Source organism: Triticum aestivum, chromosome 5D, assembly GCF_018294505.1.
Source record: "Triticum aestivum cultivar Chinese Spring chromosome 5D, IWGSC CS RefSeq v2.1, whole genome shotgun sequence".
NCBI lineage: Eukaryota > Viridiplantae > Streptophyta > Magnoliopsida > Poales > Poaceae > Triticum > Triticum aestivum.
The window spans coordinates 365,799,406-365,817,404 of NC_057808.1; the positions used below are offsets into that span (position 1 = coordinate 365,799,406).

A 17,999-nucleotide genomic window follows, 5' to 3' on the forward strand; every position below is an offset into this window, starting at 1 on the left:
TTTGTTTTCTTTCTTTTCTTACTGTTTTTGTTTCTTTATTGGTTTTCTTTGGGTTTTTTTTTGTTTTTACTAGTTTTCTTGGTTTCTTTCATGGGTTTTACTGATTTTCTCCTTTTTTTGTTCTTTGGTTCTTTTTTGGTTTTCACTAGTTTTTTATCTGTTTTCTTTCTTTCTTCGTTTTTCCTCATTGTTCTGTTTCTTTTCTTGGTTTTCTTTATTTTTCTTTGTTTCCTTCTCAAGTTCATTCTTTTGCATTGTTATTTTTTATTTTCTTTTTGGTTTTCTTTTTTGGTTTTCTTTTTTGGTTTTCTTCTATTTCCTGTGCTTTTTGCCAATTTTCATTGGTTTCTTTTTTGTTCAACACAACTTTCTTTTCTGTACAGATTCATCATTTTTAGTATACAACAGGCACATTTTTCACATATACTTTTAACATTTTCTCAATGCATGGTTACATTTTATTTCTTTCTTTCAGGGTTTTCCTTTTCATACTCATTCCCTTTCTTTCCTTGGGTTTTTGGCTTCTTTCTTGATTTTCAAAGGTTTCTTTTGCTTTTATTTGTTTCTTTATCGGTATTCATTGTTCTCCATTTTTTGGCACTTGTTTCTTCATTTTGTTTTTCATGTTATTTTTTATTCAGTTTCCTTTGTTTCTTTTTTCTTTTTTTCTTTTTTTCTTTTGGTTTTTATTCTACATTTTTTGTAAAGTCGAAAATATTTCTCTAATACATGTTTAACATTATTTTTAAAATAGGTTTAACATTCTTTGAATACAAGGTCAACATTTTTTCTATATACATTTCTAACATTTTTCATATGCATGATTAACATTTTCTAAATAGAACATTAACATGTTTTTAATACATAGTCAATATTTTTTTGTTATACACATTAACATTTTCAAATGCTTGAGTAAAAATATTGAAATAAAAGATTAATATTTTTCTGATAGATGGTCAACATTTTTCTATACATATTTAACATTTTTGCATTGGTTTTTTGGGTTGTATTTTATTATCGTTTTTATTTGTTTTATCTTTTAGTTTTATTGGTTCTCTTCGTATTCCTGTGCTTTTTGTCGATCCTCGGTGTTTCATTTTTGTTCAAAGCAGGTTTTTTCCAGTATACATTCAACATTTTTCATATACATCAAAAACATTTCTATATACATGTTTAACATTTTCCCGATACATGGTTAAAATATTTGAAACTTATGTTTTTTATGCCTATTCTTTTAATATATATGTACTAATGTCTACTTTCTTCATACACCTTGTACATTTTTCGTATTCATATGACATTATTTTTATACATGTTCAATATTTTAAAAATAATCGATTAACATTTTTTAAATGCATGTTTTGATATTTAAAATTTTTATATACATCAAGAACATTTTATAAAAGTTTAATATTTTTTGAATATATGATTAACATTTTTCAAAAACAATGATTAAATCTTTTTTTCAAGTACATGTTCGATGTCTAATTTGTGCCATACACATTTATATATTTTTCGTATACAACTAAAACATTTATCTTATATAATTTTTACATTTCTCAAATAGTATATGATTAACTTTTTTCAAAACACATGTTTTTGGACATTGTTGCTCCAATATGTGCTATACACTTTTTCCAAATATGTGTTGCAACATTTTTTCAAAAGCTATCAACATTTTTTAACATTGCACAAACATTTTTACAAACTTAAGTTTTTTTAAATATGCGTAATTTAGAATTATTTAAATAGAAAAAATAGAAAAAGAAAGAGAAAAGGAAGAAACAAAATCGAACGAATGAAAAACGATCGAGCGAAAAGCACAACTGGGCCGGCCCATTACCATGTTGTTTCAGGGAAGGGGATGGTTTGTCTTGCTAGAGGCGAGACATAGCCGCGCCTGTGTTTTCCCGGCCGAAAAGAAAAAGGCTGACGTAGAAGTCCAGTAGTCTGAATTGGGTTATACTCCCTCCGTCCGAAAATACTTGTCCTAGAAATGGCTGTATCTAGATTTATTTAGTTATAGATACATTCATTTTATTCATTTGTCTATTTCCGGACGGAGGAAGTACATGATACCAGACTCTTGACTGATCATAGCTTTTTTTGTTGTTGCGAAAGACTGTTAATAAAATACAAAGATTTAGAGGACGTGTCAAGCATTTACCACACTACATCATATTTGAAAAGCGAACTATGCAAAATTGATGAAATAATAACTCACATATATCTGCAATTTTTAAAAGATACATAACCATATAAACACCGAAACTTGTACATGTATAATTGGCAAAATGAATAGTAACATAAAGGTAGCTATAACAATTGACTGTTTATTCTATTAATGATGCCACTGATTTCTTGCTTTCGAATACAAAATAAACAAAGCAAAACGATGGCGTGATTACTTAACGACCTGACTGCAGACCATTAACAGCTTTCTTCTCGATGCTGAAATATTCAACACTTGTTATTGTCGAGCTGACCATCGATGAGGGCTCCCCAAGTAGGCATTCCATCTCTTCAGGGTTCCGCTGCACCCATGGATGTTGCAGCACCTTCCTCAGACTATCAAGCTTCTCCGCAACTTCCTTCATCGATGGCCTGTTGTCACCACACATCTCTAAGCAACGCATCGCTAGCTCCGCGATCTCTTCAAGAATCTCTGTGTTATCCCTGTCCTTGAGCTCAACATCCAAGATTTGCTCGAGCTTATTCTCCTTCATGGCATACATAAACATCATCGATAGGCTCTTCTCGTGGGCAGGGACATCCGGATTGAAATTAAATGGCAATTTGGCCGTGAGTAGCTCCAACAAAACAACCCCAAAGCTGTACACGTCGCTCTTGTCCGTCAGCAGATTGGTTTGCATGTACTCCGGGTCAAGGTACCCGCATGTTCCATGTACCAGTGTGATGAATTGTGACTTATCAGTTGGTGCCAGGATGGAGGCGCCAAAGTCAGAAACTTTAGCTTGGTGGTCCATGTCAAGAAGAATGTTGGACGACTTGACATCACCGTGGAGGATCGGCGTCGAAGTCGACGAGTGAAGGTAGGCAAGAGCCTCGGCGGACTCATGGGCGATCCCCAAGCGAGTAGCCAAGGAGATACGCATACCATGGTCACCGTGTATGAGCTGGAAGAGGGTGCCATTTGGGACAAACTCATATACCAGCATAGGGACTTCCACTTCAAGGCAACACCCGAGGAGCTTCACTATATTTCTATGGTTGACCTGGGACAAGATTAGCATTTCTTTACCGAATTCTTTCTTTTGTTGCTCGTCGATGGTCTTGCATCTCTTCACCGCTACTTCCACATTACCCTTAAGAAACCCCTTGTACACGGTCCCATAGCCTCCTTGACCCAGTACTCGTTGTTCACCGAATCTGTTTGTGGCTTGCTGCAATTCTTCTTCCGTGAATATTTTGAATGTAATACCTTGCTTTGACCTCATCTCATCAAATAATATCAGACCACCGTGTCGTCGGAAGTATTCCTTTTTCATGTTTTGTAGTTTCTCTCCTGGATCAAGCAGACACATGATACAACAACCACAAAGACGACAAGTACCACACTTGCACCTGCAGGTATTTGTTCACAACAAGTTAGTTTCCATATGAGTAATGACTACTTAAAAGTGTTGTGTTGAAGGAAAAATAGAAATACCAACTACGCCTGCCAATGACACATGTATATCCAATGCGAAAAAAATTATGATCACCCAATGCAAATATTTGACCATCAGTTTCAACAAAAATACACTCCCTTCGTCCGAAAATACTTGTCCTAGAAATGAATAAAATCGATGTATCTATAACTAAAATAAGTCTAGATACAACCATTTCTAGGACAAGTATTTCCGGATGGAGGGAGTATTATCTTAAAAGAAATCACAACCTTATAAATGTATATTTGATAACCTTATAAATGTATATTTGATAATGAATCTAGCATGAATTTTATGTTATCAATGTTTGTAGAGTTTTGGAAAGTGATGGTCAAACTTTTAAAGGTTTGATGTACTTGTAAAATAACGACCACATTTGCTACCATGAGTAGGAATTTGGCCAAATAGGAATTGCTTAAATCAAGAAAATATATACCGGACTATCACGTTAGTATAAACTTCATATTGTTTTCATGCGTCTCCAATCAACTGTCTACATGAGATGTAACTTACCTACAACAGGCATCGCCGGAAAAAGGAAATGCTTTTGCACACAACCGTCATTCGTCATATAATCTCCTGGGTGGCATGAACAACTGTAATGCCCTAACGTGTTCTCGCAGATTCCAGAGCCACAGAGAGTAGCATTTTCATGGCACTCGTCAATATCTGGAACAGAACAATTGTTTTCAGTTTAAGTTACCAAGAAGTGCGTAAATGTGGCTCCTGAATTAACAAGGTGCACAAGAGTTCATGTCAAATGTACAAGGCAGCAAAAGGGAAGTCACCTTGGCATCCGTTTATGATGTAAGGGTTGCCTTTGTACCCATCAGAGCAATTGCAGCGATAACCTGGCGCGTTGGTGGTGGAATTCACGCACACACTGTTGCTGCTAACACAGGCGTAGGAACTATTCTTCTTAGCTTGCTCGCAACTCGACGATTCTATTTCCCAGTTCAGGACAATAGGAACTCCAGCTTTGTATGTATCATTGAATACTGTGGAGTTGACATAGCTGGTTTTGAAACTGAAAGCCGCCTTTTCTATAAGTGCCACGTAGCTGCAAGGACTGCCGTCTCTCCATGTTTGTGAGGTGTTATAGTTTTTGTTGAAATAGCCATAAATTCCGTACGCCTTTCGGGACATCGGCTTGACAGCAGCCGAAACCATCGCATGTGGCATTCTTCAGGGTATCCGTGCCACGATAGTTGTCGCAAGAGGACGAGCAGCCTACCACATACTGCACGGAGAAAGTGTATATGAGATGTCTTGAACCAAACTTACACTAGTACCATTTTTTCATGAAATGAATCCTGGTTTGTAATACCACATGTGTTGCATGTCAATTAACACTATTTAAACAGAATATCTCTTTAAAATCAAAAGTGAAAAGTATATTTTTCGTCCCTCGATTATATCGAAAGTCTAGAAATGGTCCCTTAATTTCAATGCCAGAATTTCTTAGTCCCCCAACTGCCAAAACCGGATACTTTTCGTGCCTCCGGCCATTTGGATCAAAACCGGAAATTCTTAGCTCCAAACAATCAAAACCAGATATTTTTCGCCCCTCCGACCATTCGTGTTCTGGTTTTGACTCGGACCCTAAGAATTTCTGGTTTTGGAATCGAGGGACCATTTCTTGACTTTCGATATAATTGAGGGGTGAAAAATACTTTTTCCAAATCAAAATAATTAAGATAATCTTTCCTAAAAGTGTACTGGAAATGGAAAAATGTTTCTCTATGCTATAGTTAGCGTCATAGATTGCCGACAAGTTATCTGGAAGCTTAAAATACCACATATATAGCATTATGTATTTCTAGTTGACCACTCAAAATAGTATCCCGAAGACAAGAATGTATTACATGTATTAAAAAAGTATGATTGGTTAACCGAAAACAGAAAGACACGCTACAAAATATCACAAAAAGCAAAATATTCAATGATAGACCTTACTTAATCAACAAATCATAATTGACAAAACTATGTAAATACCAACAATTTTTGTTCTTTTGAGAAAACACTCTTTTGAAATAGACCTTCGTCCCGCTTTATAGATAAAGCCACACAGCCGAACGATGCAAGGCGTTGAGGAAATTCTCCCACAAGCTGATCAAAGATAGCATGATAAAAACTAGTCGAACACCGCTAACAACACAGAAGTGCGCTACTCAGCACACCCCCAACTAGCTAACGAGTAATAGCATGGGAGAGGGTGAGGGTAGAACACCCTGAGACACCACCAAAGCCATCAGCGACACACGAAGACAAGCAACCTAGAAGAAACCACCGGATTTCGCTGCAACAATTCCAGCACACCACCGCCCGAGAGGACCCTCTGTCCTCTCGCTCTAGACCGAGGAGCGCCGACTCTGCCTTGCACAAAAAGGAAGAAGAGTCATAAGACCTCATCATGTGTAAATGAGGGGGGCCAAAAGTGACCATCAGTCGCCGTAAATGAGGTGGGATCGAGTGATACTCCAAACAAGCCCAACCATGCCTTTGCGACCGGAGGACACCCGCACTCGCCAGAGACACCCCCCCCCCCAAGAGGGTTACTAGGCACATCTCCACCGTCATTGATCCCGCTGGAGCGAGCATTGGTTTTCACTCAGAGCGCTAGCAAGGGCATGTAGAACCAAGGCGGTGCCTCCAAGAGAAACACGACACCCGCAGGCATCGCTATCTCTGGCACCAAGACGCGGAGCTTTTGCCTGGCAACTCCCACACACTTCGCCGAGTGGCTGAAGTCACCCACCACGACGGGATCAAGAACTCCGATCAAGATCGGAGTTTTGCCGCCATAGACAACAGCGGCCTCGCCAAGACCACCTGCCATGACGCACCTCACCCTTCACATGACCAAGGAAACAGTGTCGTCACGCTACTCACCGAAGAGCCAACAATAAGGCACGTCATCCAGGGCATCCACACCTGCCACTGCCGGTGCCCATGGTCACCGCCGACCAAAGGAGGAGCAAAGGCAACCCTACATACGTATGTGGAAGCTATGGGTCTACATAACGTATTTGACTTGCAAAAGATAAGGATAGTAATGGATTGGGTACGAGGTGAGTGGAATAATTTATATATCCATCTCCAAGATGCTCATTGACGTCAATATCTACCAATATCCATGTCCATGGACATAGGATTTTACCCGTGCCCATACCCAATAGGCATCCACCTTTGATGGGTACTTAATAGACAGGTCTAGAAACACACAGAAATGCATGTCATTCAATTGTAAATTTGATGAAAAATATGAAATTGAAATCACTTTTTACACAGTTGGACTTCACATGCAAGGACATATCACAGAAATAAAGTTTATAACTTGAATATTTTAGGAATTTGCTATAGGTCGAGCTACATGGTACCCCTTATCTTAGCCATCCATTTCTGCATTGTGATCCGTGCATGCACATTTGTCTTTTTTGTTTCTCTCAAACAAAACAACATGTAAATTTCAAACTTTGGAGGGCAACAAAACATTCTAACTACGATGTAGGAAAAACTTTCAGATTTTTCCATACCCTTTAACTGGTTAAAATATTTTTTAGTAAAATAAAATCTCATTTTGTATATTTATGTCACACCAAAAAAATCTGAAAGTTTTATCAAACATTGAAGTTCTAAAGTTTCTTTGATCTGCAAAATTTAAAGTCCATATGTTGTTTCATTTAAGAGAAACAAAAAAGATAAATTTTCATGTAGTAAGGTAGTTGGGGAGCACAAATCTCAAAGCAATGTTGGAGGGGTAAGGATAAGAGGTTTCATGTAGCTCGACCTCCACAGGAACTTTCTGTTTTAGGAACATGGCATCAATAACAGTCCGACAACAACACACCCAATTTTTCGGGTTGGGTTTGGATATGTTTTTCCACGAATGCACAAAGCTTGCGTATCTTTTCAATGATAGGTAGAAGAGAAACAACGGTGACATACAGAGGGAATGGAGGACCACACTAGCTGTGGGAAGAACAGAGAAGGATACAACACGACACAAACTCTCTAAGCTCAAACTCTAGCCGAGAAGGCAAAGCGATGAGATAGAGGGCTTCTAGACCACGTCACGACCAACGGTAGGCACCAACATCGCATGACCATGACATCAAGAATGACCGGGTTGAACACGACGCCAAGACTGGTCGGTTCAACGTACCTCCCACCTCAAGCGCCTAGGGCGTGTTTGGTTACCCACACCGATTTTTAGTGGTTGCATGGAAACCAGGCTGAGTGGAGACTACTTGAGCAACTTTCACCCGGCGTTTGGTTTCCTGGCTCGCATGGTGATTAGGAGTAAACAACTACACTTGAAATAGACCACCTCGGCCAGCACAGCGGCCTCCTTGGTGGGTGACACGGCCGCCTCCGGCACGCACCGGAGGATCTCCGGCTACACCGCGTGCTTCTCCCGCGGCCGCAGCCCCTGCTTGGCTTCCACATGTGCGTCTGTGGCGATGCGCTGGAGGCAGAGGAGGCGCTTAACGAGGCCCCTGCCGAGGAGCGCATCAAACAACTCACGCCGCCCGTAGTAGGCGACGCGAAAGCAAAGCTCCAGCGCGGCGCATGCTGTGTGGGTCGGCGACGCACAGCAGGGCCACCAGCCGCGGGAGCTACCAACGCGCGTGCGGCTCATCCACCAGCGGCATCCGAATCGCCGCCACCAACCCGTTGAGAGCTCGTAGGGGTGCCGATGAGGAGTGGGATGCTGCGGTGGACACCAGCGCAAGCGCCGCCGCTGCGCACCTGTCGCTTAGAGCATCTCCAGCCATTCGGCCCCTCAACGCACCCGGCGATAGCGGTTTGGTCAATGCGCCGGCGTTTTTTTGCCCTGAAGGCAATGCAGTTCCCAGCCGTGCCCCCTGGTTTCGGCCCCAAGACACACATAAATTCAAACTTGTCTTTTCCCGCTGCCAAAAAACGCCACAAGTTCGGCGATCAGCCCCAAAGTTCGGCGATCAAACATAGACGATAGTTCGACGCTCAAAAGGAAGGACGCATAGACAAAGGAATGCATCAAACAACGTGCTCCTCCGGCGTTGGACTGGCCGGCGTCGGCGTCGGCGAGGCACTCGTCTTCTTTGGACGTCCACTTGACGCGCGGCTCGCCCGTCCTGGCCCCCGCTTCTTCTTTTTCCCTTTCCTCGCCGGCGCGGGCGCCGGCTCCATCTCCTCCTCCTCCTCCTTGCCGTCGTCGAGCTTGTTGTCCATGTCGTCGGTGGTGTCCATTGTGTCGTCTTGCGCGCGGAACCCGGGGGAGGAGGCGGCGGCGACCGAGCCGCTCGTGATGATCTCGTCCATGTCGGCTTCCGTCACGTCGGGGTTGCCGAAATGTGACGACGAGACTTGCGAGAAGGGCACGGTGCCACGGTGTAGAGGCAGCGTCGGGGAGGCTATGTACGCCGGCGACGAGTAGTTGTACAGGGTGTACTGGAGGCCGGCAAACGCGGGCGAGGGAGTGCGTTGGTCGGGGTTCAGACTGGAGGGTGAGGTGCGCTGGCCATGTGGAAATGTGATGTTGGGGTTGAATCCACCATGCGCGTCGCCGTCGGCGTAGCCAGGCGAGGGTGCGTACCCCCAGGACGGTGGCGGCGGCGAGAAGCTGGCCGGCGATGCGACGCTCTGCGGCTCCACGCAGCTTGCGGGCCGTGGCTGCCAGGCGGATTCGTCATCCCCGCACGAGACGCCTCTGCCTGCTCTGTCGCCGACGCGGCCGCGTCCCGGACCTTCTTGGCGTCGAGCCTATACCGCCGGTCGGTGGTGACAGCCTCCCTGCACTGAACCTCCGCCCTCCACTCGGCGTTCGACATGCCCGGTGGTTTTGCCATCGGCGCCCCCGGCTTCCTCTGCTTCGGTTGGGTGGAATCAGCAGTGGCAACGGCACGAGGGGCCGAATACTTCTTCGGCGGCATGGCGGGATGGCGGACGGATGGGAGAAGAATGTCGGGAGAAGAGGGGCAGAAGGGGGGAAGCAATGGGAAAATGGAGGAAAAGTGGGGAAACGGCGGGAAAAGGCCTGTTTGTCACTGAGAGAGTGGACGCATGCATCTTTTGGCTTCGGTCGGCGCCCCCCGGGGGCCTGGGTTCGGCTCGGGTTCGCCGGCTATTATTTCGGCCCAAACCAACGAAAAATGAGGACCTGGGGGCGCGACTGGGCCGATTTTTCGGCGCCGGCGCTAAAAAGAGCCCTGGGGGCATGTTGGGGGGGGGGGACTCGAGATGCTCTTACCTCACTCGGGTCCCTGTACCATGCCTGCACCGCCGCAAAAATGTCGTGTCAGAGCACCGCATCCTCCAGCCATGCGTCTAAACACCCCGCCCCGCCCAATAGCCATGCCTCCAGCTCCGCCAGCAACGCGCGCGCCCGGGCGTCGGCATTGCCCCCGCTGCCCTACTGCCTCAGTGTGGCCACAAGGTGCGCGGCGAGCTCACGCTCCTACCTGGCCTGGATATCCGTCATGACACACCCTGCCGCCTGTGTGATCCCTCGCCTTGCCTTGCACCAGACCCGCGGTCCACCAACCACACCACCTCCGGCCTCCATGGCAGTCGACTCGACTGCTCACGAGAGGGCCTTGACGGTGGTGAGCACACGGCAGAGCGGGTGCAACCCGTGGTTGCCGCTGAACAGGTCATTGGCGTCGGCATGTCCTCACTTTCTTCCGTGTACAACTTATCTCGAAGGAGATTAAGGAGGTGATTACCACAAACCATGTGCAAACACGTACTGCCAGAGCCACCCATGTGCACTCCAAAGCATCGCTCGGGTCTGGCCAGCTGGAAACTGCCGATTTGGTAGTTCCCAGCGATACAAGCCCAAAGGTGCTTTAAGAACCATGCCATGCAGGCCGAACAATGTTTGCATATAACCAAACAGCCAGACATAAAAAGATTGGCATACAACAAGCCTGGTTGGGCCTCACGCGCGCAACCATACACGTCCCTAGAGAATCGGCAAGTGTGATGCATGACCTAGCCGGCTTGGATGGAGAAGCCATGAAGGGAGCGCCATCGACGTCGTACTTTGCGCCCCGGCTGCCCACACCATGAGGAGCAGTCCAGACCACCAAAGCACCCAAGATCTTCGAATCCAACACCGAACATACCACGAGTAACCAAGAGAACGCCTTCATGAACGATACGATGCCAAGTTGCAGCTGCCATCTGGTTCGGCGAACCAGACCTAGGGTTTCCCCCGATACTCGAAAAGGGGCATGGAAAAGAGTCCATGAAGGCACCTCCAAAAAGGGGGGATGACACCCACAGGTGTCGATGCCGCCAGCATCGGCAAGCCGAGTAGGGATTTCGCCCCGGCCAAAGTCCGAACAATCCAAAACACCGTCAAATCAGGATTCCAAGATGTGGGAACCACCACCGCCGAAAAGAGAGTTCGCCCATCACTGGGGAAGCTGACATCGGGCGCCGTGGGATGCTCCATCATCGCCAACAACCACAAATTGCCACGCGTAAGATCTTGCCAGGGAGGCTAGAAACTACCACCAGCAGCACCACGGCCAGCCCAAGGGGACGAGGCGTGGCCAGGGTGAGCCTCCGCAACTAGGAGAACGTCGGACTGCCGGAGGAAAGGGGGGAGTGGATGGATGAGGTCAGGTGGAGCGTAGGGGAAGGGGTCTAGACGCGTCGCACCCGCAATCACCAGTGACGACAGCGGGGAGAGAGTTGTGGAGGAGAGGAAGAACCACGAGATGGCGCCACCAAGAGGGCCGCATCCCGGATCTGCCCCCGGGGGCATGCAGGAAACCGAGGGAGTGGCGGCGGCGGGGAGGAACTGGGACTCGTGAAGGCGAGGAGGAGGGACCACGAGAGGGAGAGCACCAACCCGGATCTGCCACCAGGGGCACGCATGCAGCCAGCCGCCAGGCCACCGGGAGAGGTGCCGCCGCGCTGGCCGCCAGCCGCCGAATCCTGCACGCACCAAGACGAGTCTCGAGGAGAGACCCCGTCTCCACTGCCACTACACGAGCTTTGCCCGGTGGTGGCCTCCGACGGCAGCGAGGGGAGGAGCTGGCGAAGGGGAGCCTGGTGGCGGCGCGGTGGGGGCTGCCGCCAAGCGGCGTGGGGGCTGAGAGCATCTCCAGTCGCGCCCCCAGAAAGGCCTCCCCAGGCGATTTTTTCGCGCCGGCGCCGAAAAAACGGCCCAGTCGCGCCCCCAGGAGCCCGATTTTCGCCGGCCTGGGCCAAAATCAGCGCTGGCGGACCCAGGCCAAACCCGGCGCGCTGGGGGGCGCCCAGGGACGCCGGGGCGAGATGTTTTGGCGCGAAGCAGCCGCGGGCCCGCCGAGTCAGCGAGACGGGCGCTTCGTCGCCCTCATCGCCTCGGTTCATGCGGGAATCAATGCCAAGGCTGCCGCGCTGCCACCGCCGGTCAGCCTTGCCATTGATTCCTCACGGGCGGCGCGTCACGGGGCGGCGCGGCGACGCCTCCCTCCCGCGCACGCGTACATACAGGTGCGGCGTACACACGGGCGCGGCTATATAAGCCGGTGGCCTCCCTCGCCTCTGGCCACACCAGCCCTAGCCGCCGAGCTCTACCTCTCCCGTGCGCCGCCGCCGAGCCCTCCCTCTCCCTCTCCCGTGCGCCACCGCCGAGCCCTCCCTCTCCCTCTCCCGATGGCCGAACGTTTCCCCGGCGACGAGGCAGCGGCCAACGGCTTCGGCCGCCGCTCGCTCCGCGAACACGAGTCGTGGCTCCTGTTCGAGGCCAACATCCTGGCGCCGCCGGACATGCGCGCCGGGCCAACGGGGTGGAGGCTCAGCAACGGGGGAGTGCCCATTCCCCCGTTGCCCGACGCCGTGGCGCGCGCACCCTACTTCGCCGCCGAGGTAGAGATCGTGCGCTCCTCCCTCACCGACGAGCAGCTCGCCCTGCCCCAGTACGGTGCCGACAACCACGCGGCGTGGACGGCGTACTTCGAGTGCCGTCAGGAGTAGAGGCCGGCGTCCACCAATGGGGCACCGGTGGTGGGCGGCACGAAGAACAGCGAGGGGCGCCACCTGTGGTGGGGCGTCCCCGGCCGCACGCTCGAGGGCGTGCTGACGCACCTTGAGGGCGGCAACAACCCGCCGCTGGCATACCCTCCCCCGGCGAGGGCGGCCGCCCCGGCCCACCACCGACGCGCCGGGCAATGGATGCCCAGGAGGTTTGGCTCCTCCTCGTCTTCCTCCTCGCACTCTTCTTCCCACTCCTCCGGCTCTCCGGCGCTGCTCGGCGTCAAGGCCGAGCCCGCGGCGGAGACGCCGCTCGGCCGGCGCACTCGCGGCGCCGGCATCGTCATCAATGAGGGCGGCCGGCGCGCCTCCTCGTCGGCTCCTCCGCGCATCGTCAAGCCAAAGACGGAGCCGGGGCTCGCGCCGGTGAAAACGGAGCCGGGTCTCCCCGCCGTGAAGACGGAGCACGGCGACGTGGAGCTCGACGACGACGCAGCCCTGGAATGGGCGCGCAAGGACTCCCTGAAGATGGCGATGGAGCGCCAGTGTGCCGCCCTGCGGCGGTTCGAGCAGCGCCGCCGGGGCCGCGACGAAGGAGGGGTCGTCGTCATCGAAGACAGCGACGACGACGACGCGCCGCCGCCACCACCAGTCCGCCTTGGCGACGCCGGGCAGGGGTCCACCAGGGACGGCCGCGTCAAGAAGGAGAAGGCCGACGACGACGATGGTGGCGAGGATGGCGGCGACGACGGCGACTACTCCGCGTTCAGCGAGTTCTTATTTTAGATTTCTTTACTATGTACCGCGAACATGTCTAATATATGCCAAAGTTTGCTGAAATTTAGACGTGTTTAGCCGAAATTCGCCGAACGTTTTTTTTTTTTGAAAAAATTAGACGCGTCTGGGGGCGGCCCTGGGGCCGGCGACTGGGGACCAGCTCGCCCCCAGACCTTTTTTTGCGCCGGCTCGCCCCCAGGCAGCGATTTTAGGCACCCCTAAGGGGCCAACGGCTGGAGATGCTCTGAGCAGCTGCCTTTTGCCTAGTTTATGCTTGTGCGCGCAGAGTTGTACCCATGTCAATGCCCATCATTTATCTGGTAGGGTTCACGGGCTGCCATGGGCAAGAAAAACATGGCCAAACCCTACCCATAAGGTACTTGATATCCAGGGAAGCCTTGATATGTCCTCTGACATTAATGATGGCCGCCGGGTTGTAGCCGTTCAAAGCCGTATATACAAGCGGGTGAGCTAGAGTAACATCGCGTAAAAAGTTCAGTGTTTTGTTTTGTTACCATGTTGTTGGCATGGTTTTATGAAACGATGGATATGTCCTGAGCTAAAAATAGTTGTTCCAGGCAGGTTTTACTCCCCGGAAGTTAATTGAAACTAAAGCTCGAACATTTTCACCTGAATCAAATAAGTATAACAAAGAAGCCGAAGTACTCACAGAAGAGCTCCTCGTATAACCGAGAGTATCACACCCGATGACGATAATTGCGTTGTCCACTTCTGATATCCAGAAAGGTGTCAAGAAGAAGGCCGCCTCTCCATTTCGCTCGGTTATACTGCGGGTGGATGGGTCATAGCACTGAGACGAGATCGTCGTGGCCTTCATCCAGGCCTTGCCGTCAGGCAAAGAGATATTAGTCACCTCGATCATATCTTCCAACCATGGAGTACTTACAAAAGGCTTCTCGACGCCACCAGCGATGGTCATGCAGTCGATATTAAAGCCGCTGATATCTAAGCCAGTGTCGCTGGTATCAACACCGGGGTTGAACTTGAACGCGCACTCCTCGCCGATGCCGAACGGGAATGGAATGTCGACATCGCCGCACTTCGTCCGGCAGCCGGGACGCTGGCCTGCCGGTACATCGGCCGAGGCCATCACCCAAATCGCCGAAAGGCAGATAAGAGCACGGCAAGAAAGAAGAAACCGAGAATACCCCAGCTTCATCATTGCGGTGAACCGGTAGGCGTGGGTGTGTGCTGCTGAGCTCCGGGACCTGACGATAGTGCCACCGTGCGCTATAAATAGATGCGAGCTAATAGTTCTCGTGAATGGCCAACTGGAGGTTGACTACTACTTGACTTGTAGTTATTCGATTTAAATAATTCATCCGGGTTTATTAGACTCTCATATTTTGAGTCAAAATTTGACCATATATTTATGCGTAATACTATCTTCGTCCTGATTTACTAGCCCCTTCGTATTTTAGGTCATATTTTGATCATGATTTTAACTAATAAAATACAACTTATACGTCATAAAAATAATATCATTTAAAACTACATTCGAATACAAATCTAACAATTATTTTTTGGCATGCATTAATATTTTGCTTGGCAAATATATGGTTAAACTTTGATCCAAAATACGATGGGGCCAATAAGCCCCGATGGAGGTAGTTAAATGTAAGCTATATCTGAAAAAAAATTGGCATCATTGAAAATTTATTCAAATACGAATCCAACACTATTTTTTGTGACATATCACTTATATTTTGCAAATCAAATCTACAGTCAGATTTTAATCAAAATACAAGGGTGCCTAATAAACCCGGACAAAGATAATAATTGACAAAGCTTAATAGTTGTACCGTATATAAGAGCAACTCTAGCAGAACCGCCATAATCCTAATCACCATCAGCCATATGTATGGAATGCTCTTCATATGCATACGAAGGCTGCCGAGGCGATCCACAAACATAGAGTCACCATATCTCAGCGTTCATATTTGTTTTTCGTTTTTTCATTTAAACACTTGACTTTCCCTCCATTCTAGTTTCATCTCTAGGCTCTATTCTAACAACAAGTGCACGAACATCTATCAAATTTCATGCTATCAATAGATCGTTGTAATCTTCTTCCCAATATCAAAATTTGCATCCATCCTACACACAAAAAATTTGAGCAAACAATGAGCTACCGAATTTGCGCCAGATCAAGTGAACAACCGATACTCCATCTTTTTTGCACTTGAAGAACACCCATCCGGGGTGTTCCGGCGTGGTGGACACTCGGCGCACCACCTCCCCGGGCAGTCGTCGCACTTTATGACTGGCAACGGGGAACCCACGAGCCGTTGGGCTAGCGCCGAGTTCGGGCGACAGACGGGCGTGTCTTCCCCGACGAACTGCTGACGGGACAGATCCGAGCGGCTAGAGGCGAAGGCAATACCTGCATGCGGCGTGAAGGCGTTGCGGGGGTTGTGCGGTCCGCTACCCGGCCAATCCATGACAAACACGTAGTCACCGACGGCCGGATGCGTCAAATCCGGCGGCGGTGGCAGCTGCAGATATCTTGATTTTGCGCCGGGGACGAGGCGAGAGAGGCCCAAATCCAGGGGTTAAGGACCGCGACGGAGCCTAGGGAACATCCGCGATGGTGGCCAGTGGCCGGCATGGGGAGGGGGGCGCCGACGTAGATGCGGAGGCCGCAGAGGGGAGGAGATTTTTTTCTCCAAGCCCGAGCGATGGAGGATAAATAGGGAGGTGGGGCATGACTGAGGATAATTTATTCTCCACTAACGTTGGTTGGGGATCAGCTAGATTAGAGCAGTAAAATCAATTTTTTACTCTCTAGTCGATTATAGGAGATCGGTCAGAGTTGTCCTTATGAGTATCTTAAGTAACTCAGCCGTAGCTTCAAAAAAAAAAAGCTTCAAAAAATAGTAACTCAGCCGTCCATCGCGATCCTGAAGTCGTGAAGACCTGATGCGTTGTTTCGGTCGTTACGAGTTGTCCTTATGAGTATCCTTGTCGCTTTTCTCCATGGAGAAGATTATTTCGGAGAAATTTCCAACCCGATGAAAAGGACTGCCCCGACATGCACGTCCAATCCAGTGAACTGGGGCGACCTTGACCCAACGCGTCCGTCCGTGATCGCAACGAAAATACGTTTTTTCGTTATAGAAAAATACAGAGAACATCTAACGACTCTACGTGCGGCGGTGCTTCCGGCTCGCATGAGACAGCATTCCAGGTCTCTGGGAGTACTGAACACAGGTGTACTGTGTGGACAGAACTTGTTACGGAGAACCCACGGCAGTGCGAATCGGTCCATCCCGCCGGTTTTCTCCCGGCGAGCTGCAATCACGGTGGACCAGACGAGTGGAAACCTCGTTCTCAGTCGTAGTAGTACAGCGAGAGCTTCTTAGAAGACGTACGTACTGGTACTGCCTGTCACACAGCGACGCTCCGTGCCTGCGTGGCTCCGGGCATCTTGGAACAGAGTAGCTGATTCAGAGAGCACCAGGATTCCAGATGTCTTTGGCTGGGAATATCATCAGTTCAACACATCAAACGTTTGACCTGACGCTAGGCCGTGTCGACTTTTCGACACGGCGCGGCCGTACTACTGCATCGCCCCGGGCATCTCGGACGTCGCTGAGTGATCGAGTGCCTAATTTTTCTACAGGAACGCATAAGTGTTAGTAGTAATGTGATGAATTCAAGCTATTTTGAAGATCTGTGTAAGTGGCTTCTCAAATTCCATTTTGGACCATCCATGCACCTGAGATTTTGTGCGGCATTGCCTACCTTACGGAGGAGTTAAAAGCACCTAAATTCTAAAACTTACACAAAATGTGATGATTTAGCTTACAAATTGTAAAACTTCACCCCGCCATCCTCAAACTTGTCTTGTATATGACAATTTAGTCCTAAGCCTAACACAGCGCGACATGTGGCAGCCAAGTGGCCGGACCGGTCGTCGACCCCCCTGTTGTTTTCCCTATTCAACCCACATGACAGCTTACCTACATTAAATTTGTCTCCTTGCACACATCCCATTTCATCGCCACCCACGTTATGTCCTGTCGGGGCCAACATGAGCTCAACAGCGATCGCCTGCTGATGACATCAGCCACCACGGCATCGTCGCTGGAGCTAACTGGCGGTGTGGAGGCGCCTCCTCCGATCATCTTGTCTGCCCGTTCGGCGTCTTCCCTTTGAAGTATTGTGAGTCTCTACCTCACTCTCCTATGCTCTGCTCCTTTCGTCACCAGCCAGTTCCGTCGTCAACAACACCGCTCATCGGTGTGATTCGAGCTCGGTTCAAGACCGTCTAGTGTTGTTGCTTGCTTAGGGTTCTTGCAGAGCTGTAGAGCTAGGGTCTTGCACGCATACCAGGCTGGCCCATTAGCATAGGTCGCTTGCTCGCTTTGCTACCTTCAGCTTGCTCGCTCGGTGACGTACTGGTTCGTCTGATTTTTCTTTCATTTTTTTTCATTTTTTGTATTCTTTCTTTTACTTCCGTTTCTTTCATCTCTTTACTGGTTTTCTTGTTTTTTTTGTTTTTACTAGTTTTCTTTGTTTCTTTCATGGTTTTTACTTATTTTCTCCTTTTTTTTCTCTTTCTTTCGTTCTATT

General features: G+C 48.8%; 1 pseudogene; it reads right to left on the minus strand.

Annotated features, from left to right (window-relative positions):
* Positions 1-2,358: 2,358 nt before the first annotated feature.
* Positions 2,359-14,617, minus strand: LOC123121798 (wall-associated receptor kinase 3-like; annotated as a pseudogene).
* Positions 14,618-17,999: the final 3,382 nt, after the last annotated feature.